This window comes from Talpa occidentalis, unplaced genomic scaffold (assembly GCF_014898055.3).
Source record: "Talpa occidentalis isolate TD23 unplaced genomic scaffold, MPIMG_talOcc4v2.1 talOcc4.16, whole genome shotgun sequence".
Lineage (NCBI taxonomy): Eukaryota > Metazoa > Chordata > Mammalia > Eulipotyphla > Talpidae > Talpa > Talpa occidentalis.
The window spans coordinates 46,943,516-46,960,344 of NW_023601653.1; the positions used below are offsets into that span (position 1 = coordinate 46,943,516).

Genomic DNA, 16,829 nt, shown 5'->3' on the forward strand with positions numbered 1-16,829 from the left:
CGCAATCATCCTCCCATCCCCCCTCCTCCAGGTCTCCAGGTTGGGGAGAAAGGTGGCTGGATTGAAGGAGGAATACAATTTAATAGTGACAGTTGAGCCCTTAAGTAACAGCGTCTTATATTTCAGCAGCCAGCAGTCAGAAAGTCAGAACCCCCTTTTGTGTTTCAGAGGGAATGAACATTATTAGGTGTCAAAACTGAGAGATCCCTTCCAAGGAGAGACCACTGCTCTTAGGCCGGCAGTGTACCTCTTAGCTACCAGATAGAACTCCTTACTTAATTAAATACCCCACTGGTTGTGGGGTTGTTCCCTGAAGCTGAGTCAACACCCTGTAGTGCCAGGAAGGTACAGAGCTGCTTCTCTATGATCCGAGCAGATGAATAAAGGCGAGTCCTGGAGCCCTTGTTGGCTTTTTCAGGCTTTTATTGAGCTTTCACATGTGTGGTAACCAGGTACACAGCAGGCAGGGGTGCTGGGGGCAGGGAGGCTGGCAGGCCTCACAGCCCCCAGGGAATCTTCACCCTTTTCTGGGCTCTCTCCGTTTCCTCATGGCCTCTGCTTCTCTGCTCATTTTCTTCCTGCTACTCTTCTCTTCCGTTCTCCTGGTAGTTCCAATGCACTCTTGGCTGAGTGTGTATGTGGGGTGGGAGTTTGGAAAAGCCTGATACTTTTTTATTTATTCTACACACCCCAAAGGCCTTACCTTTTCTTTCAATTACATACAGGCTAAAGCTATTCCCAGTGGACAGGCTCAGAGCTGGGGCTGATAATAGAGCTTCTTTTAATTTGTGGAGGGTTTTACAGCTTCTGGTTCCGAATTTAAAGTGATCTGTCTGGCCTCATGTCCTCTTGTAGAAGGTTGTAAAGAGGATGTGCCATTTCCCCATATCCTGGAATCCACAGCGAGCAATACCCTGTGGTGCCCAAAAACCTCTGCATTGTTTTATGCTAGTGGGAAGAGGAAATTTAGAAATAGGGGCTATTCTATCCATACTCAGAGGTCAGTCTCAGTATTCCAGATATTACTAAATCCAGGTATTTAACTCTAAGCTGATAAAGTTGAGTCTTTAATTTTGAAACTTTATACCCAGAAAGTTGAGTAACTGGGTACTACCTTTTTGTATTTGGTCCTCAGTGTCTGAGCAGAAGAGGATGTTATCTACATACTGCACAACAGTGGTCCCTGGCCAGGAAAAGTCAGCTAAGTCTTGGGCCAAGCTTGTCCAAACAAATGAGGGCTGTCTAGAACACCCTGGGGAAGGCCAGCCCAGATGAACTGGGAGGCAGGGCTTGATGGATACTAAAAAGCAAACAAGAACCATGAGTCTGGGTACAGGACTATACAAAAGAAAGTGTCCTTGAGGCCAAGGATTGTGAACTATTTGGTCTTCTCCAGAATCTGGACCAGAAAGAGTATAGAACTTCGGGACTATGGGATGCAAAGGAATTACATCCTCATTCACCAAGCGGTGGTCTTGCACTCCAACCCGCATTAGCCTTCCTCACCCCTAAAAAGGAGTATTGCAAAGGATGCTACATGGTTTTAGAAGGCCTTGGGTTTTGAAGTTGTGATTAAGATTGAGGCCTTGTTTGACCTCTGGTCTGAGGGGATCCTGGCTCTGCCTTGGGACATTTGAAGTGTCTTTTTTTTTTTTTTTTTAAAGATTTATTTATTTATTTATACAAGCACTGGGCACAGTCAGAAGCGCGGGAGGGTGAGAGAATTCACCAGAGCCAGAGCGGGGAGCAGAGCAGGCAGAAGGACCGAAGTACACTGCTGAGGGGAGCAGCGGGTGGCAGGAGAGGTCTGCGCGCCATGCGGGACCCTCCTCCGGTGGCCGGGGAGCAGCCGGGGATCGAACCGGCGCCACAGAGGCTGCAGGCAGCTTCGCAACCCAGCACTCAACCGCTGCACCACCGGAGAGGCCCCATTTGAAGTGTCTTGAGGTGTATTTAGATAGGTGGTTCCATCAGCAGCTGCCCAGTTTGTCCTTGCTCGGCCCACTCTGTTGGGGCTGTATTTGACTCCATCAAGGGCAAACAAAGAGTTGGCTGGGTTGGGACAAAAAGTATAGTCATTCCCAGGCAGACCAGAATGTCTTGGCCCAGGAGTGGGACGGGGCGGTCAGGCATGGTCAAAAAGAAATGGGAAAAGAGGTGGCAGCCCCAAGAGAAGCGAAAATGATGGCATACTGGGATCTCAGACACACCCTGCATAGTGGCAGTTTCAGAGGAGAGCTGACCCCGTGGGGATGAGAACAGAGTTGGCGGGCCAGTATCTAACAAAAAAGTTGATTTCCAGTCTTTCCAGCCCCAAAATAACCCAGGGCTCCTGAACAGTGGTTGTTGTGGCAGTTCCAACAACGTTGGTGTTTCCAAGGCAGCCCCTGACCCCCTCAGTCTCTTTGGACCAATTGGGAAGCCTGGCCTAACCTCTGAGACCATCACCTCAATGGGCACTCTGACCGCCTGTGGTTCCCCTGTACTAAGGGCAGGGTTTGGAGAGTCCTGGAGTTTATTATGAGGGCATTCCTACTTAAAGTGTCCTTGCTTGCCACAACCAAAACAGGCAGCTGTTGGGGGCCTCTTCTGGGGGGGCCAGGGCAGAAGTCCACAAAGCAGCCACTAAGATGGCAACCTGGAGTTTGTCTCTCTCCTCCTAATCACAATTGTAATGGAAATGGCCCCCTATATGAGCCCCTCCAGTGTGGTGTCTGGGCCCAAGCAAGTCTTTGTAATCAGGGGCAGATTGGGTGATGAATTTGTCTTTTGAGGTCTTTTAGGGAAAAAGGGACATGTATTTTGCTGGTCATCTATTATAAGATAAAGCTATAAAAGGAATCTCAATTGGGAAAGAAGTAAAGCGGATGATATAATAACATGCATAGAGAATCCTAAAGCCTCCATAGAAGAAAAAAACTAATCAAAACAAACAAGTTCAGCAAAGTGACAGGATACAAAATCAACACAAGAGAATCAGTTGTCATCATATGCAAACAATGAGCTATAAGAACAAGAAATTAAGAAATTCATTCCATTTACACTCACCCCCCCAAAAATATTAAATACCTGGGAATAAAGGAGGTGAAGGGCCTATTCAAGGAAAACTGTAAAACATTATTAAAAGAAATATAAGAAGACACAAAGAAATGGAAAGATATTCCCTGCTCGTGGACAAGAAGAATCAACATTGTCAAGAGGCCATCCTACTCCAAAGCAATTTACCCTAGATCTGAGGCATCCAGGAGGAGAAGGGGGGAAAGTAGGAGAGGGAAGAAATAAGGGTGGGGGGAACAACATGGACTATGGTAGAGGACTATGGGTGCTTTCATGGTAGGAGAGCAATGGTGACCACACCTAAGAGGAGAAATACTATATTGAGAAAAATTAACAAAGATGTAAAATAATGGTACTTCATTAAAAATTAATTTAAAATATTTTTTAAAAAGAATATGGAACTTAAAAAAATTAGAAGCAATAAGTGTTGGTAAGGATGTGGGGGAAAAGGATGCTTCATACACAGTGGGAATGTAGATTAGTTCCCCCTATGGAAAACAATATGTACATTTCTCAAAACACTAATAATAGATCTACCATGAAATCCAGTAATCCTTCTCCTACCTATCTATTCGAAGAATACCAGAACATTAATGCAAAGGGATATCTACACTCCTGTGTTCACTGCAGCACTATTTATAAAAGCTCAGTTACAGAGACCACCTAGGTACCCATGGACAGATGAGTGGATTAGGATGATGTAAGGAAAATGAGTTAAAATTAGGCTATTTTTTGCCTTCCCCACAACAGACAGCCCGTACTTTGAAATGCTGTTTTCCACCATTCAGACCTATAGGAAGCAAGAGATGAGCCTTAGGTCTGCAACCTTGTGTGGATTGTGTAGTTATGGGCACGCACAGTGTTCAGAGGGCTAGGCAGGGGGGTTGCTGTTCTGCCTATCTCAGTGTGGGACTCTCTCCTGCTCTGTCTGCCTGCCTGGGTATCTGGTCCCCTGTCTCAGCATTAAAGGCTGCAAATCTACCCAAGGCTCCAAATTCTCTTTTCGTCTGAGAGAACAAACAATGAACCCCCCCAGCCTGGGATGGTTGCATAACAAGTATAAATACATAATGGAATATTACTCAGTTATTTTTTTAAGATTTATTTTTTTATGCATACAAGAGCTGGGATACAGGCCAGAAATGTGGGGGGTGGGAGTGAGAGGATTCACCAGAGACAGAGTGGGGAACAGAACAGGCAGACTGGCTGAAATACACTGCTGAGGGGAGCAGCGGGCGAGACAGAAGAGGTCTCCTGCACCATGTGTGTTGCTCCCTGCCTGGCCGGGGATCAAACTTGTGCTGCAGAGGCTGCAGAGGCTGCAGATTGCTTCATAGTGTGGTGCTTAACCCCTTGCACCACCAGGGAGGCCCCTCAGTTATTTTTTTAAAAAAAAGATGAAACCGTGCCATTTGTGACAACATGAAAGGAACAGGAGGGTATTGTGCTAAGCAAAATTAATCAGAAAGAGAAAGACAAATGCTGGATGGTTTCACTTATTTGTGGAACACAGAGAAACAAAACAAAGGAACAGACAAACCCTAGAAATCTGGGTTTCTGTCCCAAGGGGATGGTAGTGGTCGGGGAGCAAAAAGGGGAGGGGGCACAGAGGACCATGGTGGAGGATTATTGGTGCTCTGGTGGTAGGCATAGTGTGGAAATGTACATCAGAAGAGGTGTGACGAATTGACATAGGACTTTTGGGTACACGCCCTGGATTTAAGACCAGCTTCCTCTGGGACCCCACCAAACTCTTCTTTTAAAACATGATGTGATGTGATTATGATAGAAACAGATTTATTGGTCTCTGCCCAAGGTTCTTGGACAGAGTTCCTGAAATCCTTAAAAAAAAAAAAAAAAAGGAAAGAAAGAAAGAAAAGAAAAACAGAAAATATGCTTACGGAGCTTCAAAGTCTAAATTGATCTGATAACAGATTAATATCCAATTTCAAATTGAACTCCATTGCACAAGTGCCCGCTGTGTAGCTGGGGCAACATCACAGTAGGAATCACATATCTAAAGAGACCACCCTCCCCACGGGGAGAAGTCGACAAGGGGTGTGAGGTGGGCACTGGGCCCGGAGATACAAAAGAAATAGCCAGAAGAATAGTGAGTCCTGTACAGGGTGACAGGGGTTGGGTTGGTGCCATGTCTCCTGGACATCATCTTTCTCTTCACCAGAACCCTGCTCAGCAGGTTTTCAGGAGAATGTAGAATGAGTCACTGCAGCTACCCACAGATCTGGAAGTCAATTCTATGACCCTGGCTGCAGACTCTCAAGCCTCAGCCAAACTGCCAGAGAATAAACTCCACAAAACAAGGACTTTTGTCCTCTTTCATCCCTGCTGTGTCCTCACAGCCTACATCTGTGGCTGGCACAGAGAACGTGTTGATAAGTGTCTGCTGATTGTATCAGTTGGGATATGTTCCTGCTGAGCTAACAAGCGAATAATCCTGGTCTGCATTTATGATCTTCCTCATTTCTTCCTACTCTGATTTTCTTCTAAAAATTAAATAATAGTACTAATATCACTAGCTAACAAATGCGGAGGGCTAGGTGTCAAATACTGTGCTAAGTGTTTCATATGAATTAGCTTATTTACTTCAGCAAATTAAGTAAATCTTAGCCCTTTTTTTCCCCATGGCGTGTTACATCATTTTAAATTTCACTTTCAGATATTACTGCTTGGACCACGAAATGTCCTCTACTGCAAAGTAGTTCTATCTCCCAGCTTTATATCTATCCAAACCCTGGCACAGCCGACAGTTATCATGCTAGCAACTGTCTTTCTTTATTGTGTCAATATTGAATGAGTCATGAAAATTCAGAAGAGGATCAAAAGAAATGCCAACCAGAACAGATTTTGTTTGTAAAGTATGCTGTTTATTCCTTTCATGTTTTGAGTATATGAAATGGTCATCAAAAAGAATCACTTTTGCTACAAGGTAAATTCCAGACCTTTTAGTGATTTATATAAGGCTCTTCAGGATCTGGTCTCTGCCTTCTCATTCCCTGCACATCCCACTCCTCAAAACATATCGTGCTAATTCATGTTCCTGTGTCCCTTTGGCTGTTACACCGCTCTCTGAATTTTAAAGGGAGTCCTTGACAGTTACCCCTTAGCATGATAACATGTATCTGGTAGTCATAAACCTTTATGAGATAAATGAGGAAATAGTAAAAACAATTCCTTGCTGAGTAATAAACTTTTTCTTCGACTCTTGTTAGCATGAAAGCTGACAGCATATTTTACCAAATACAGTGCAATAAAAAATCTTCTGCACCTATATTTATTTGCATAAGAATTCTCTTGAGACAGCTTTCAATTTCATCTTCCTCACACTTTCTTACTGCTCCAAAAAAATAGATCAGTATAATGTTCTATGTGAGAAGGGTTTGGAAAGAAAAGGAGTCACAGCAAGCATATTCCTTAAAACCCTTCTCCGTTCTTTGCCAGAGTCAAGGGTAGATAGAAATCCTATCACCAGGCTCCTCCATCCACTTAGAAAACATAGATATGGCAAAAGGAGGGTAAGTTTTTTTTTTCACCCACTTCTAAGCATTGGTCACATTATTGCAATATATTTGCAAATACAAGAAATACCAGGAAGAAACTTTGGTAAACACTGGCAACATCTGGAATAATTTTAGCTTAATAACTTACCTGTCTGGATAAATATTAAATGGAGACTCTTAAAGGTCAAGCTATTTTTCCTCATGCAAAATGCATTGATATATCCATATGACAAATTTCAAGAATCAGTTGTTAGTGTCAGCTTTTTTTATGACTTTTCCTCTTCTCCCTCTATCATGCCTTTAACTTCTCCCCACTACCATTCCTTAAGCATAACTCTGATTATGTCACTCCCTGGCTTAAAATATTTTAGGAGAAATTCATTATTATAAAAAATGTACAAGCATATCCACGTGCTTCTCAAAGGCCTTCATATTCAGTTCAACTTACCTCCCCAGTCTTAAATTCCATGTGTCATCTACATGTATGTACCCTTTTCCCCAGACAACTTATAACACTTGCTATTCCTATGATGTCTTTATTTTCTACCTAAAATCACTGTCCTCTGTAATGTCCAAACATTTTCTAGCTGTATTATTTGTATGCAATTAGCTTATTCAAGAGTCCTGGGTGCATACATGAGCATGTGTGTATATACAATCAATGTTGATAAACTCTCAGCTTTTTACAGGCAAAGCTGTTTGTTAAATTCTCCACCATTCAGAACATTTCAAATAGTATATAATAAATGTTCATTGAATAAAAGAAGGAAAGATTATATTTTATAATAAAATCATTCTCATTAACGAGTCTCCCTCATTATCCAAACCTCAGTAGTCTTTCTGCCCCTTGCCTGTTATCTACCAGTCAGTAAAGGATTGCAGAAAACTTGCTTGAAAAAGAATGCCCTTGGGCCTCCCCGGTGGTGCAGCGGTTAAGCGCTGGGTTGTGAACCTGCCGGCAGCCTCTGCAGCGCCGGTTCAATCCCCGGCTGCTCCCCGGCCACCAGAGGAGGGTCCCACATGGCGCGCAGACCTCTCCTGCCGCCCGCTGCTCCCCTCAGCAGTGTACTTTGGTCCTTCTGCCTGCTCTGCTCCCCGCTCTGGCTCTGGTGAATTCTCTCACCCTCCCATGCTTCTGACTGTACCCAGTGCTTGTATAAATAAATAAATCTTTAAAAAAAAAAAAAAAAAAAAAAGAAAGAAAAAGAATGCCCTCTCTCTTGGAGAGTAGCGCCATCTTCTGATACTGCCTCTCACCTGTGCTTTCAACTTCACTTGGAAGTTGAATATTTTATTTTCAGAAAGGAAAAAATATTTTATTTTCACATTTATATCAATGTTGAACTTTTGCAAACCTTATTATCTGTTTGCAGTCATAGATTCTGACAATTCACTTTCTCCTCCAAAGACTTCCACATCATGCCAGTTCTGGAAATAACTCACAGAATGCTTTGGCACAGAATTCCACTGTGGCAGTGATTTCCTTCATAAATTCACAGTGATACATGTACATATTTGAAATTGGGATCATTCTTAGAGATAACAAAGGTTTATTCATGACAGTGAGAAAATGCATTCCACTCTCTTAAATCCCCAGGAGTTTTAACTTTGTACTTTATTTTGGCCATTTCCTATATATTATTATTGTTTTTCGGCCATTTTCAGCTGATATATTATTATTATTATGCGGCTGGACAAGGATAACATTGGAGGATATAAATGCTAGTTCCACAATTATTATTATTATATTTAAATGTAGACAATAGTGGTTTACAACACTGTATATGATATCGAGGTATAGAGGTATAGGATAACAATACTTTTGTACTTTCAAGTTTTTGTGATTCATTACCTTAAAATATGCATATTGATTGCCTCCAGTTAACTAGTGTTGTCAGAACAAACTACTTTTTTTTTTTAACACATTTTTTTTTTTTTTTTTATAGAGGCATGTTTTTTTATTTTTTTTTTTTTTTGTTTGTTTGTTTTGTTTATACATGCACTGGGTACAGTCAGAAGCGCGGGAGGGTGAGAGAATTCACTAGAGCCAGAGCTGGGAGCAGAGCAGGCAGAAGGACCGAAGTACACTGCTGAGGGGAGCAGCGGGCGGCAGGAGAGGTCTGCACGCCATGTGGGACCCTCCTCCGGTGGCCGGGGAGCAGCTGGGGATCGAACCGCTGCGCCGCAGAGGTCGCCGGCAGCTTCTCAACCCAGCGCTCAACCGCTGCGCCACCGGGGAGGCCCAGAACAAACTACTTTTTAATTCATTCATTCATTTAAATTGTTGTTCATTTTTGTTTAATATTTGATTTATTCCTCAGGTATAATCCTCATAAAAATTCCCACTACCACATAACCCGTGAACCATCACCATAGTCCATTGCAGTCTTTCCTCTCCTTTTCTAACCCCTCTTCCTTCCCTTCCCCTGCAGTATGTCTCAGCTCTATAGTTTGCCCGCAAGTTTTATCTTTTTTTTCAACTGACCCTTTGTTCTATTTCCCTAAAGTCCTTCTATGAATGAAACCATCTGATATTTTTCTTCTTCCTTCTGTCTTACTTCACTGAGCATTATCCCTTCCAGCTCCATCCCTGTTGCTGTGCATGGCATGAATTTGTCTTTTTTGATTGCTGTGTAGTATTCCATGGTGTATATAGACTACATCTTCTTGATCCAGTCATCTCTTTAGGGCATTTAGGTTTTTTCCATATCTTAGCTATTGTAAATACTGCTGCAATGACTATAGGAGTGCAAGTTTCCTTTAGAATTAATGTTTTGGGGGGGCCTTCCTTGTGGCGCAGTGGTTGAGCGCTGGGCTGCAAAGCTGCCCACAGCCTCTGCAGCACCAGTTCGATCCCCGGCCGCTGTGTGAGGGTCCCACATGGTGCGCAGATCTCTCCTGCCACGCCTGCTGCTCCCCTCAGCAGTGTACTTCATCAGTCTGCCTGCTCTGCTCTCCGCTCTGACTGGTGAATTCTCTCACCCTCCCGCGCTTCTGGCTGTACCCAGTGCTTGTATAAATAAATAAATAAATCTTTTTTTTTTTTTTTTTAAGAATTAATGTTTTGTGTCTTTGGGCTGATTCCTAGGAGTGGAATAGCTGGTAGCTCCATTTTTAATAATTTGAGGGTCCTTCACACAGCTTTCCATAGTGGCCAGATCAGTTTACATTTCCACCTGCAATGTAAAAGGGTCAGGACAAACTACTTTTGAGATGGAAGCAGAATTAATCTTTTCATGAAGGTGTGTTTCTGTGTGTGTGTGTGATGTGATTGAATACAGATTGGAAAAATCTTTCAGGAGGCCTTGTAGATACGAAAAGTTACTTCCATTGTAGAATAGAGAATTTCCACGGATTGAAATAAAGCAAAAGGAGAAAGACAAATGCTGGATGATTTCACTCAATGTAACAAGAAGAAAAACAAAACAAAGGAACAGACAGAACTAAACCAAACAAACTCTCAAAATCTGATTGCAGAATTGACTTTACCAGAGGAAAAGGATGGGAGCAGCTAGCAAAGTGATGTGAATTATGACTGCAATGGATAATTATGAGTGCTTTGGTGGTACATGTGGTTGTGTAACATACATCTGAAGAGATGTGAATCTATATTTCTGAATCATATACAGTATTAGTAAACAACATTATCTCAACAAAAATGACACAATTAAAAATAAAATAAAATATAAATTTTTAATACATAGCTTAAATATAAACTTTCCTTTTTATTTTAGTATCAAATAAAGAAGAATTTACAAATCTCGGCAGTGTCCATTTTACCAAAAAAGTGGAAGAGATCAGATTTGGGGTTATTGGCTGGTAATATATACTTTCCTTTGTTTGTGTATAACTGAGAGTGAAGGAAAATATACTGGACATAGCAATAATTTTCATTATTGGGTTCTGGGAAGTCAAACTAAATTCTGACTAAGGAGGAACTCATAAAAATAAACATTAATGATAAAATAATACTGAGGGACATCCCTGGTGGCCTAGGGGTTAAGTCTCAGCACTATCACCTCTATGGCCTGAGTTCATTCCTCAGCCAGGGAGCTAATGCACATATGGCGCAGCCAACCTCTCCTGTCTTGCCTGGGGCTCCCCGTAGCAGTAGATTTCAGTGAATCTGTCTGTTCTACTCCCCACTCTGTCTCTGGTGAATCCTCTCGCCCCCCCTACACACACACACACACACACACACACACACACACTGCCCTACACCCCCATCTCTTCTACACAAAACTAAATAAATAAAATCTTTTTTAAAAAAGAAAGAGAAACAAAACAAAAGGTCAGATAAAGCCAAACTAATAACAAAGGCTAGAAAATTGCTCTGCAGAACTGAAGCTACCAGAGGGTAAGGTAGAGGGGCAAGAACAAAGAGAGGAGGGGATACAGTGGACTACAATGGTAGACTATGGGTGATTTGGTTTTGGTTGTGGCATAGTAACAACACCTGAGGGGGGAGATCCTATATCTATAAAACACAAATAAACTTGTAAATCAATGTTACACACACAATATAAATATGATATATATCATGTTATATTATTAACACATATAGATAAAAATGTATTAAAATATGTTATTATATTGATATTATCTATCATGTTGATATTATAATTATATACCTATTGCTATTATATATTGATATTATATATGTATATATATATATATATAAAAATTTGTCATTCAAGGCCATTCTTACCTTAGTGGTTTTATGTCTGATATGTCCTTTGCTGTAAAATTTGTATGTTAAAGTCCCTTACTGCCGCGGACCAGCACAGCAGTAGACTATGAGGCCACCTCAGGGTTGAGAGAAGCGTGCAGGGTGGTCAGGGCGTCGGCGAAAGAAATGACAAACAGACACACTTCAAGAGTGAAAATCTGAGTGTAATTTTCTCTAAATTTGTGACCAGTATATATATGTTTTCCAAAAGCACAGGAATGAATATCAAGGAAATTAGCTTGCTCATGGGCTCAGTCTACCACTATCAGGGAGGTGATCTACATAACAAGCAATGACCATTATAGAAGAAAGAAGGAAGTTTAGAAAGACAAATAAGGGATTAAAGTTTGTAGTTCTAGGAAGAGGATAAGATTTTTAGCATTCTTGTAGTGGTTCTTGGTGGTCGTTATCTATTGATAAGCTTCTGCCTTTTCAGGGAACTTCCGTTGCACTTCCTCTGCTTCAGGCTGTTCTCCCCCCGCGCGCTGGTTGCCCAGCCGGATCTAGGGACCGTGGCGAAAGCCATTCCTAAAGATCACTGCGGGGGGAGGTGCAGCAGGTAGGGTTTTGCTGTTCTTCCCCTGCGCGCTGGTTGCCCAGCCGGACCTAGGGCCGGTTAGCCCTAAAGGTCACTGCAGGGGAAGGTGCAGCACCTTACTATTATGTATTGCCATCAATTTCTTCCTTCGGGTTGATGATATTTGCTTTATATATTTGTTATGTCTTCCTTTGTATTATCCTTAATGACCAAGATATTCATGTTTGTCTCTATTAATATTTTGCTTTGAAGTCTACAGCCATTCATGGCTTTTCATATTTCCATTGGCTTGAAGTGTATAGCAATTATTTTTTTAAAGCAAAAGAATATAGGTACAAAAGCTCAAAAGAGCTTTACTCAGTTTTATGAGAAACCATCAATTGTTTTAATAAATTAAGAAACAATATAAAGGGAAATGATATACATCAAATACTGGTTTATGAGCTTTTATAAGTGAGTTAGAAAACTTCATAGGCAACCTAAACATTGTAAGAAAAAAATTTAACCTGTTTTAGGGCTCATTACCTGTGATAAAAGCAGAATTAGCACTAAAGAATATTAAATCCTAACCTACAGAATTTTAGAATAAGTGTTTGGAGGGGGCATAAGCATTGTTGTTTTACTAAAGATCTCTATTCAAAAGGCTTTGTCATTGAAGGCAAGGAAAATTATGGAATTAAATGCCAGGAGACCATTTCTCTGCTTTCATTTTGTGACAAATAGGCAATGATGGGAGTAGTCAATAAGCTAGAAACAGTGTCACCCCAAGAGTATAGACCTGTTCACTCAAGCAAACTGCTCTCCTAATGAAGCCATATGGTTGGCTTTAAATTTTGATCATGTACAAGAAACATTAGCCTGTCCAGGTGTAGTCTTTTCTTTTTTAGAAGGTTGTTCTCAGTTATTCTCCAAATAAAGTTCTAGGTGTTCTTAGAATTATATAAGTAGTTTAAAATATGTTAGACTATATTTTCTATGAAAAATAATATTTTTCATTTGGGAAAATTGCACATTAAGAAAATCCCTACTATACAGCAATATCACAAGGTTCTCACCTATTAAGAAAACATTATTCCCAGAAACAGGAAGATCTTGTAAGCCCTGCTACTTCCAGTTTAAATAACATTAACAGCTGGAAATTGATGCCAATATTTCTATTTTCAAGCAATCTACTTAAAATATCTTTGAACAAGTAAGAATTGTTGTAGAGGTCTGCAAAAGGTTTTGAAATTCTTTTCCCTGAGAGGGCAAATTTTGCCCAAAAGCCAAATTTAATGAATTTTTTGAAGGCACATAAAATATTGGTTTTTGATGCCAACATAGTGTGAATTTACTTATCTGGTCAATTCATCAGGGAATTAAAATGGATAAGAAGTCTGGTGGAAAAGATGAACTGACATCAGGAAACCTGTCACTGTTAATTTCCTGGAAGTCAATAGAAAGAGCTTGGCAAGAGAATTTTTTCATCCATGCATTCTTCCATGCACAAAATATCCTTTGCTTTGCAATAGTTGAAATAGTTGACCATCATCACATATGGTCCATTGCTTTGGAGAAATTGATGATATATTCCAGATCAGATGTTTGATCTCAAAATACTTTTGAAAATCATAATGATTCTTACTTTCTGAAACCCAGTACTTAAGAGTTAATTCATCTTGGAAACTTTCCCAACATAATCTCATTAAAAGTTCTATCATTTCTTAGATATTATATATCTGGGATAAGCTTTATTTTTCAAGACAACATTGACAAGTCTCAATAAATGCACTTTCAGCAAGTGTCAGAAAGTCTGAAATTGTTTGCACAATAAGCAATTTCTTTATACATTTTTTTGGTCTTTAATGTTGTTCTAAAGACACTATAACTAAGATTAGTTTGAATATCAAGAAATTATTTACTTACACAGACAAGAACTAGGGTATAAGCCAGAGGTGTGGGTGGTGAGGATTTACCAGACAGAGTGGGGAGCAGAACAGGCAGACTGACTGAAATACACCGCTGAGGGGAGCAGTGGGCAAGTCAGGAGAGGTCTGCTGCACTATATGGGTAGCTCCCTGGCCTGGGATCTAACTCGTGCTGCAGTGGCTGCAGACAGCTTCATAGGTTGCTTCTTAACCCCTTGAGCCTCCAGGGAGGCCCTGAATATCAAGAGATTTTAAAGTTCTTCAGGGTTGCTACATGCAAAAGAATGAAGCTTGACTACTACCTAACACCATGCACAAAAACCGACTCAAAATGGATTAAAGAACTAGACATAAGACCAGAAACCATAAAATACATAGAAGGAAATATAGGCGAAACACTACATGATATGCACATCAAAGACATCTTTACAGACACATCACCCAAAGTGAAGGCAAAGATAAACAGCTGGGACTACATCAAATTAAAGAGCTTCTGCACAGCAAAAGAGACAATAACTAAAACAAAGAGAAACCCCACCAACTGGGAGAACATTTTTGCACTAATGATTGAGGATGTCAATCATTAGTGCGAAACACTAATGATAAAGGGCTGATCACAAAAATCTACAAAGAGCTGATGAGACTCAACAAAAACAAAGAAAATAATCCAGTCAAAAAATGGGCAGAAGGGCCTCCCCGGTGGCGCAGCGGTTGAGCGCTGGGTTGCGAAGCTGCCGGCGACCTCTGCGGCGCCGGTTCGATCCCCGGCTGCTCCCCGGCCACCGGAGGAGGGTCCCACATGGCGCGCAGACCTCTCCTGCCGCCCGCTGCTCCCCTCAGCAGTGTCCTTCGGTCCTTCTGCCTGCTCTGCTCCCCGCTCTGGCTCTGGTGAATTCTCTCACCTCCCGTGCTTCTGACTGTACCCAGTGCATGTGTAAACAAAACAACAAACAAACAAATAAATAAAAAACATGCCTCTAAAAAAAATATTAAAAAAAAAAAAAAATGGGCAGAAGAGCTAAAAAGAAACTTCTCGAAGAGGAAATGCAAATGGCCAATAGGCACATGAAAAATGTTCAACATCACTTGTAATCAGGGAAATGCAAAATAAAACTACAATGAGATACCATCTTACACCAGTGAGAATGGCACATATTAAAAAAACTAGCAACCACAAATGTTGGTGAGGTTGTGGAGAAAAAGGAACTCTCCTGCACTGCTAGTGGGAGTGCAAACTGGTCCAACCACTATGGAGAGCTGTGTGGAGATTTCTGGACCTACTAAACATAGAGCTTCCATATGATCCAGCAATTCCACCCCTAGGTATTTACCCAAAGGACACAGAAACATCAATTCCAAAGAGCACCTGCACCCCTAAGTTTATAGCAGCACTGTTTACAATAGCTAAGCTTTGGAAACAGCCCAAATGCCCAAAAATAGATGACTGGATCAAGAAGATGTGGTACATATACACCATGGAATATTACTCAGCATTCAGAAAAGATCAACACATGCCATTTGCAGCAACATGGATAGCACTGGAAGGGATCATGTTCAGCGAAATAAGCCAGAAAGAAAAAGAAAAATACCGGATGGTCTCACTCATAGCAGGAATCTAGAAAACTTAAATAAGGGACGAGGAAAAAGAATAACTATAAGAAAGAAAATATCAAAATCAACAAACAACTATGAACCAGAGATACTCTATGGGGGGTAGGGGGCGGGGAAAGGAGGAATTGGGGTCAAAATAAGGAGGTTGTAATTGTATGGGGAATACAAAAATAAAATTTAAATAAAAAAAGAAAAAATATATAAATATAAAAAAATAAAGTTCTTCCTTGATGCTAAATTGTCTCTTATGTTCTATAATGGTTGAGTTCAGTTGTTAGATTTATTTATTTATTTGTTTGTTTATTTTTACAAGAAGCCAATTTATTTTAACAGAAAATAATGTGAAGAGTCCTGTTCACAGACGGCGATCACCGCGACCCCCTTCCTGCGGGTGCTATCAGAGGGGATGGGGGTGACATCCTCAATCCGCCCAATTTTCATTCCTGAGCGGGCAAGAGCTCTGAGGGCTGACTGTGCCCCAGGTCCAGGAGTCTTGGTCCGATTTCCTCCTGTAGCCCGGAGTTTGATGTGGAGGGCAGTGATGCCCAGTTCCTCGCACCTCTGGGCCACATCCTGGGCTGCCAACATAGCGGCATATGGCTAGCATTCATCTCGGTTAACCTTCACCTTCATGCCACCAGTTACACGGCAGATGGTTTCCTTGCCAGAGAGATCAGTGACATGGCCGATAGTGTCATTGAAAGATGCAAAGATGTGGCAGACACCAAATACGTTTTCTTCTTCAGCCACCTGAGGTCCGAGGCTGATGACCTTTCTTCCTTCTTTTCCTTCCCCTTGCAAGGTGCCATATCTGCGCGTCTTCTCCAGACTTTGCCACTGGAAATAGTCAGTTATTAGATTTAGAACTCTTTTTTTTTAAATTTTTATTTATTTATTTATTTATTTTTTTTTTAAACTTTTTTTTTTTTTTTAATAGAGGCATGTTTTTATTTATTTATTATTTATTTGTTTGTTTGTTTTTTTTGTTTATACATGCACTGGGTACAGTCAGAAGCACGGGAGGGTGAGAGAATTCACCAGAGCCAGAGCGGGGAGCAGAGCAGGCAGAAGGACCGAAGTACACTGCTGAGGGGAGCAGCGGGCGGCAGGAGAGGTCTGCTCGCCATGTGGGACCCTCCTCCGGTGGCCGGGGAGCAGCCGGGGATCGAACCGGCGCCGCAGAGGCCGCGGGCAGCTTCGCCACCCAGAGCTCAACCGCTGCGCCACCGGGGAGGCCCAGATTTAGAACTCTTTTAGTAAGATATTTTTGGTTAGATTTTGCCATTATGAAATTTATGCCTATACTTTAGTTACTAAGACTATGCTCCTACCACCTGATGAGGTGCACATGAATCTTCTCAATCAAGAAGAGCCTTAGAATTTTTAAAATTTTTAAAAATTTATTTATTTATATATATTTTACATCATTGTTTATTTTTGTACTATGTTTGCTTTCTCCTCTAAGGTAT

At 41.3% G+C, this 16,829-nt stretch overlaps 1 pseudogene; it reads right to left on the reverse strand.

The window, feature by feature from the left end:
- LOC119246949 (40S ribosomal protein S14-like) overlaps positions 1-16,181 on the reverse strand; it is a 65,648-nt pseudogene extending 49,467 nt beyond the window's left edge.
- Positions 16,182-16,829: the final 648 nt, after the last annotated feature.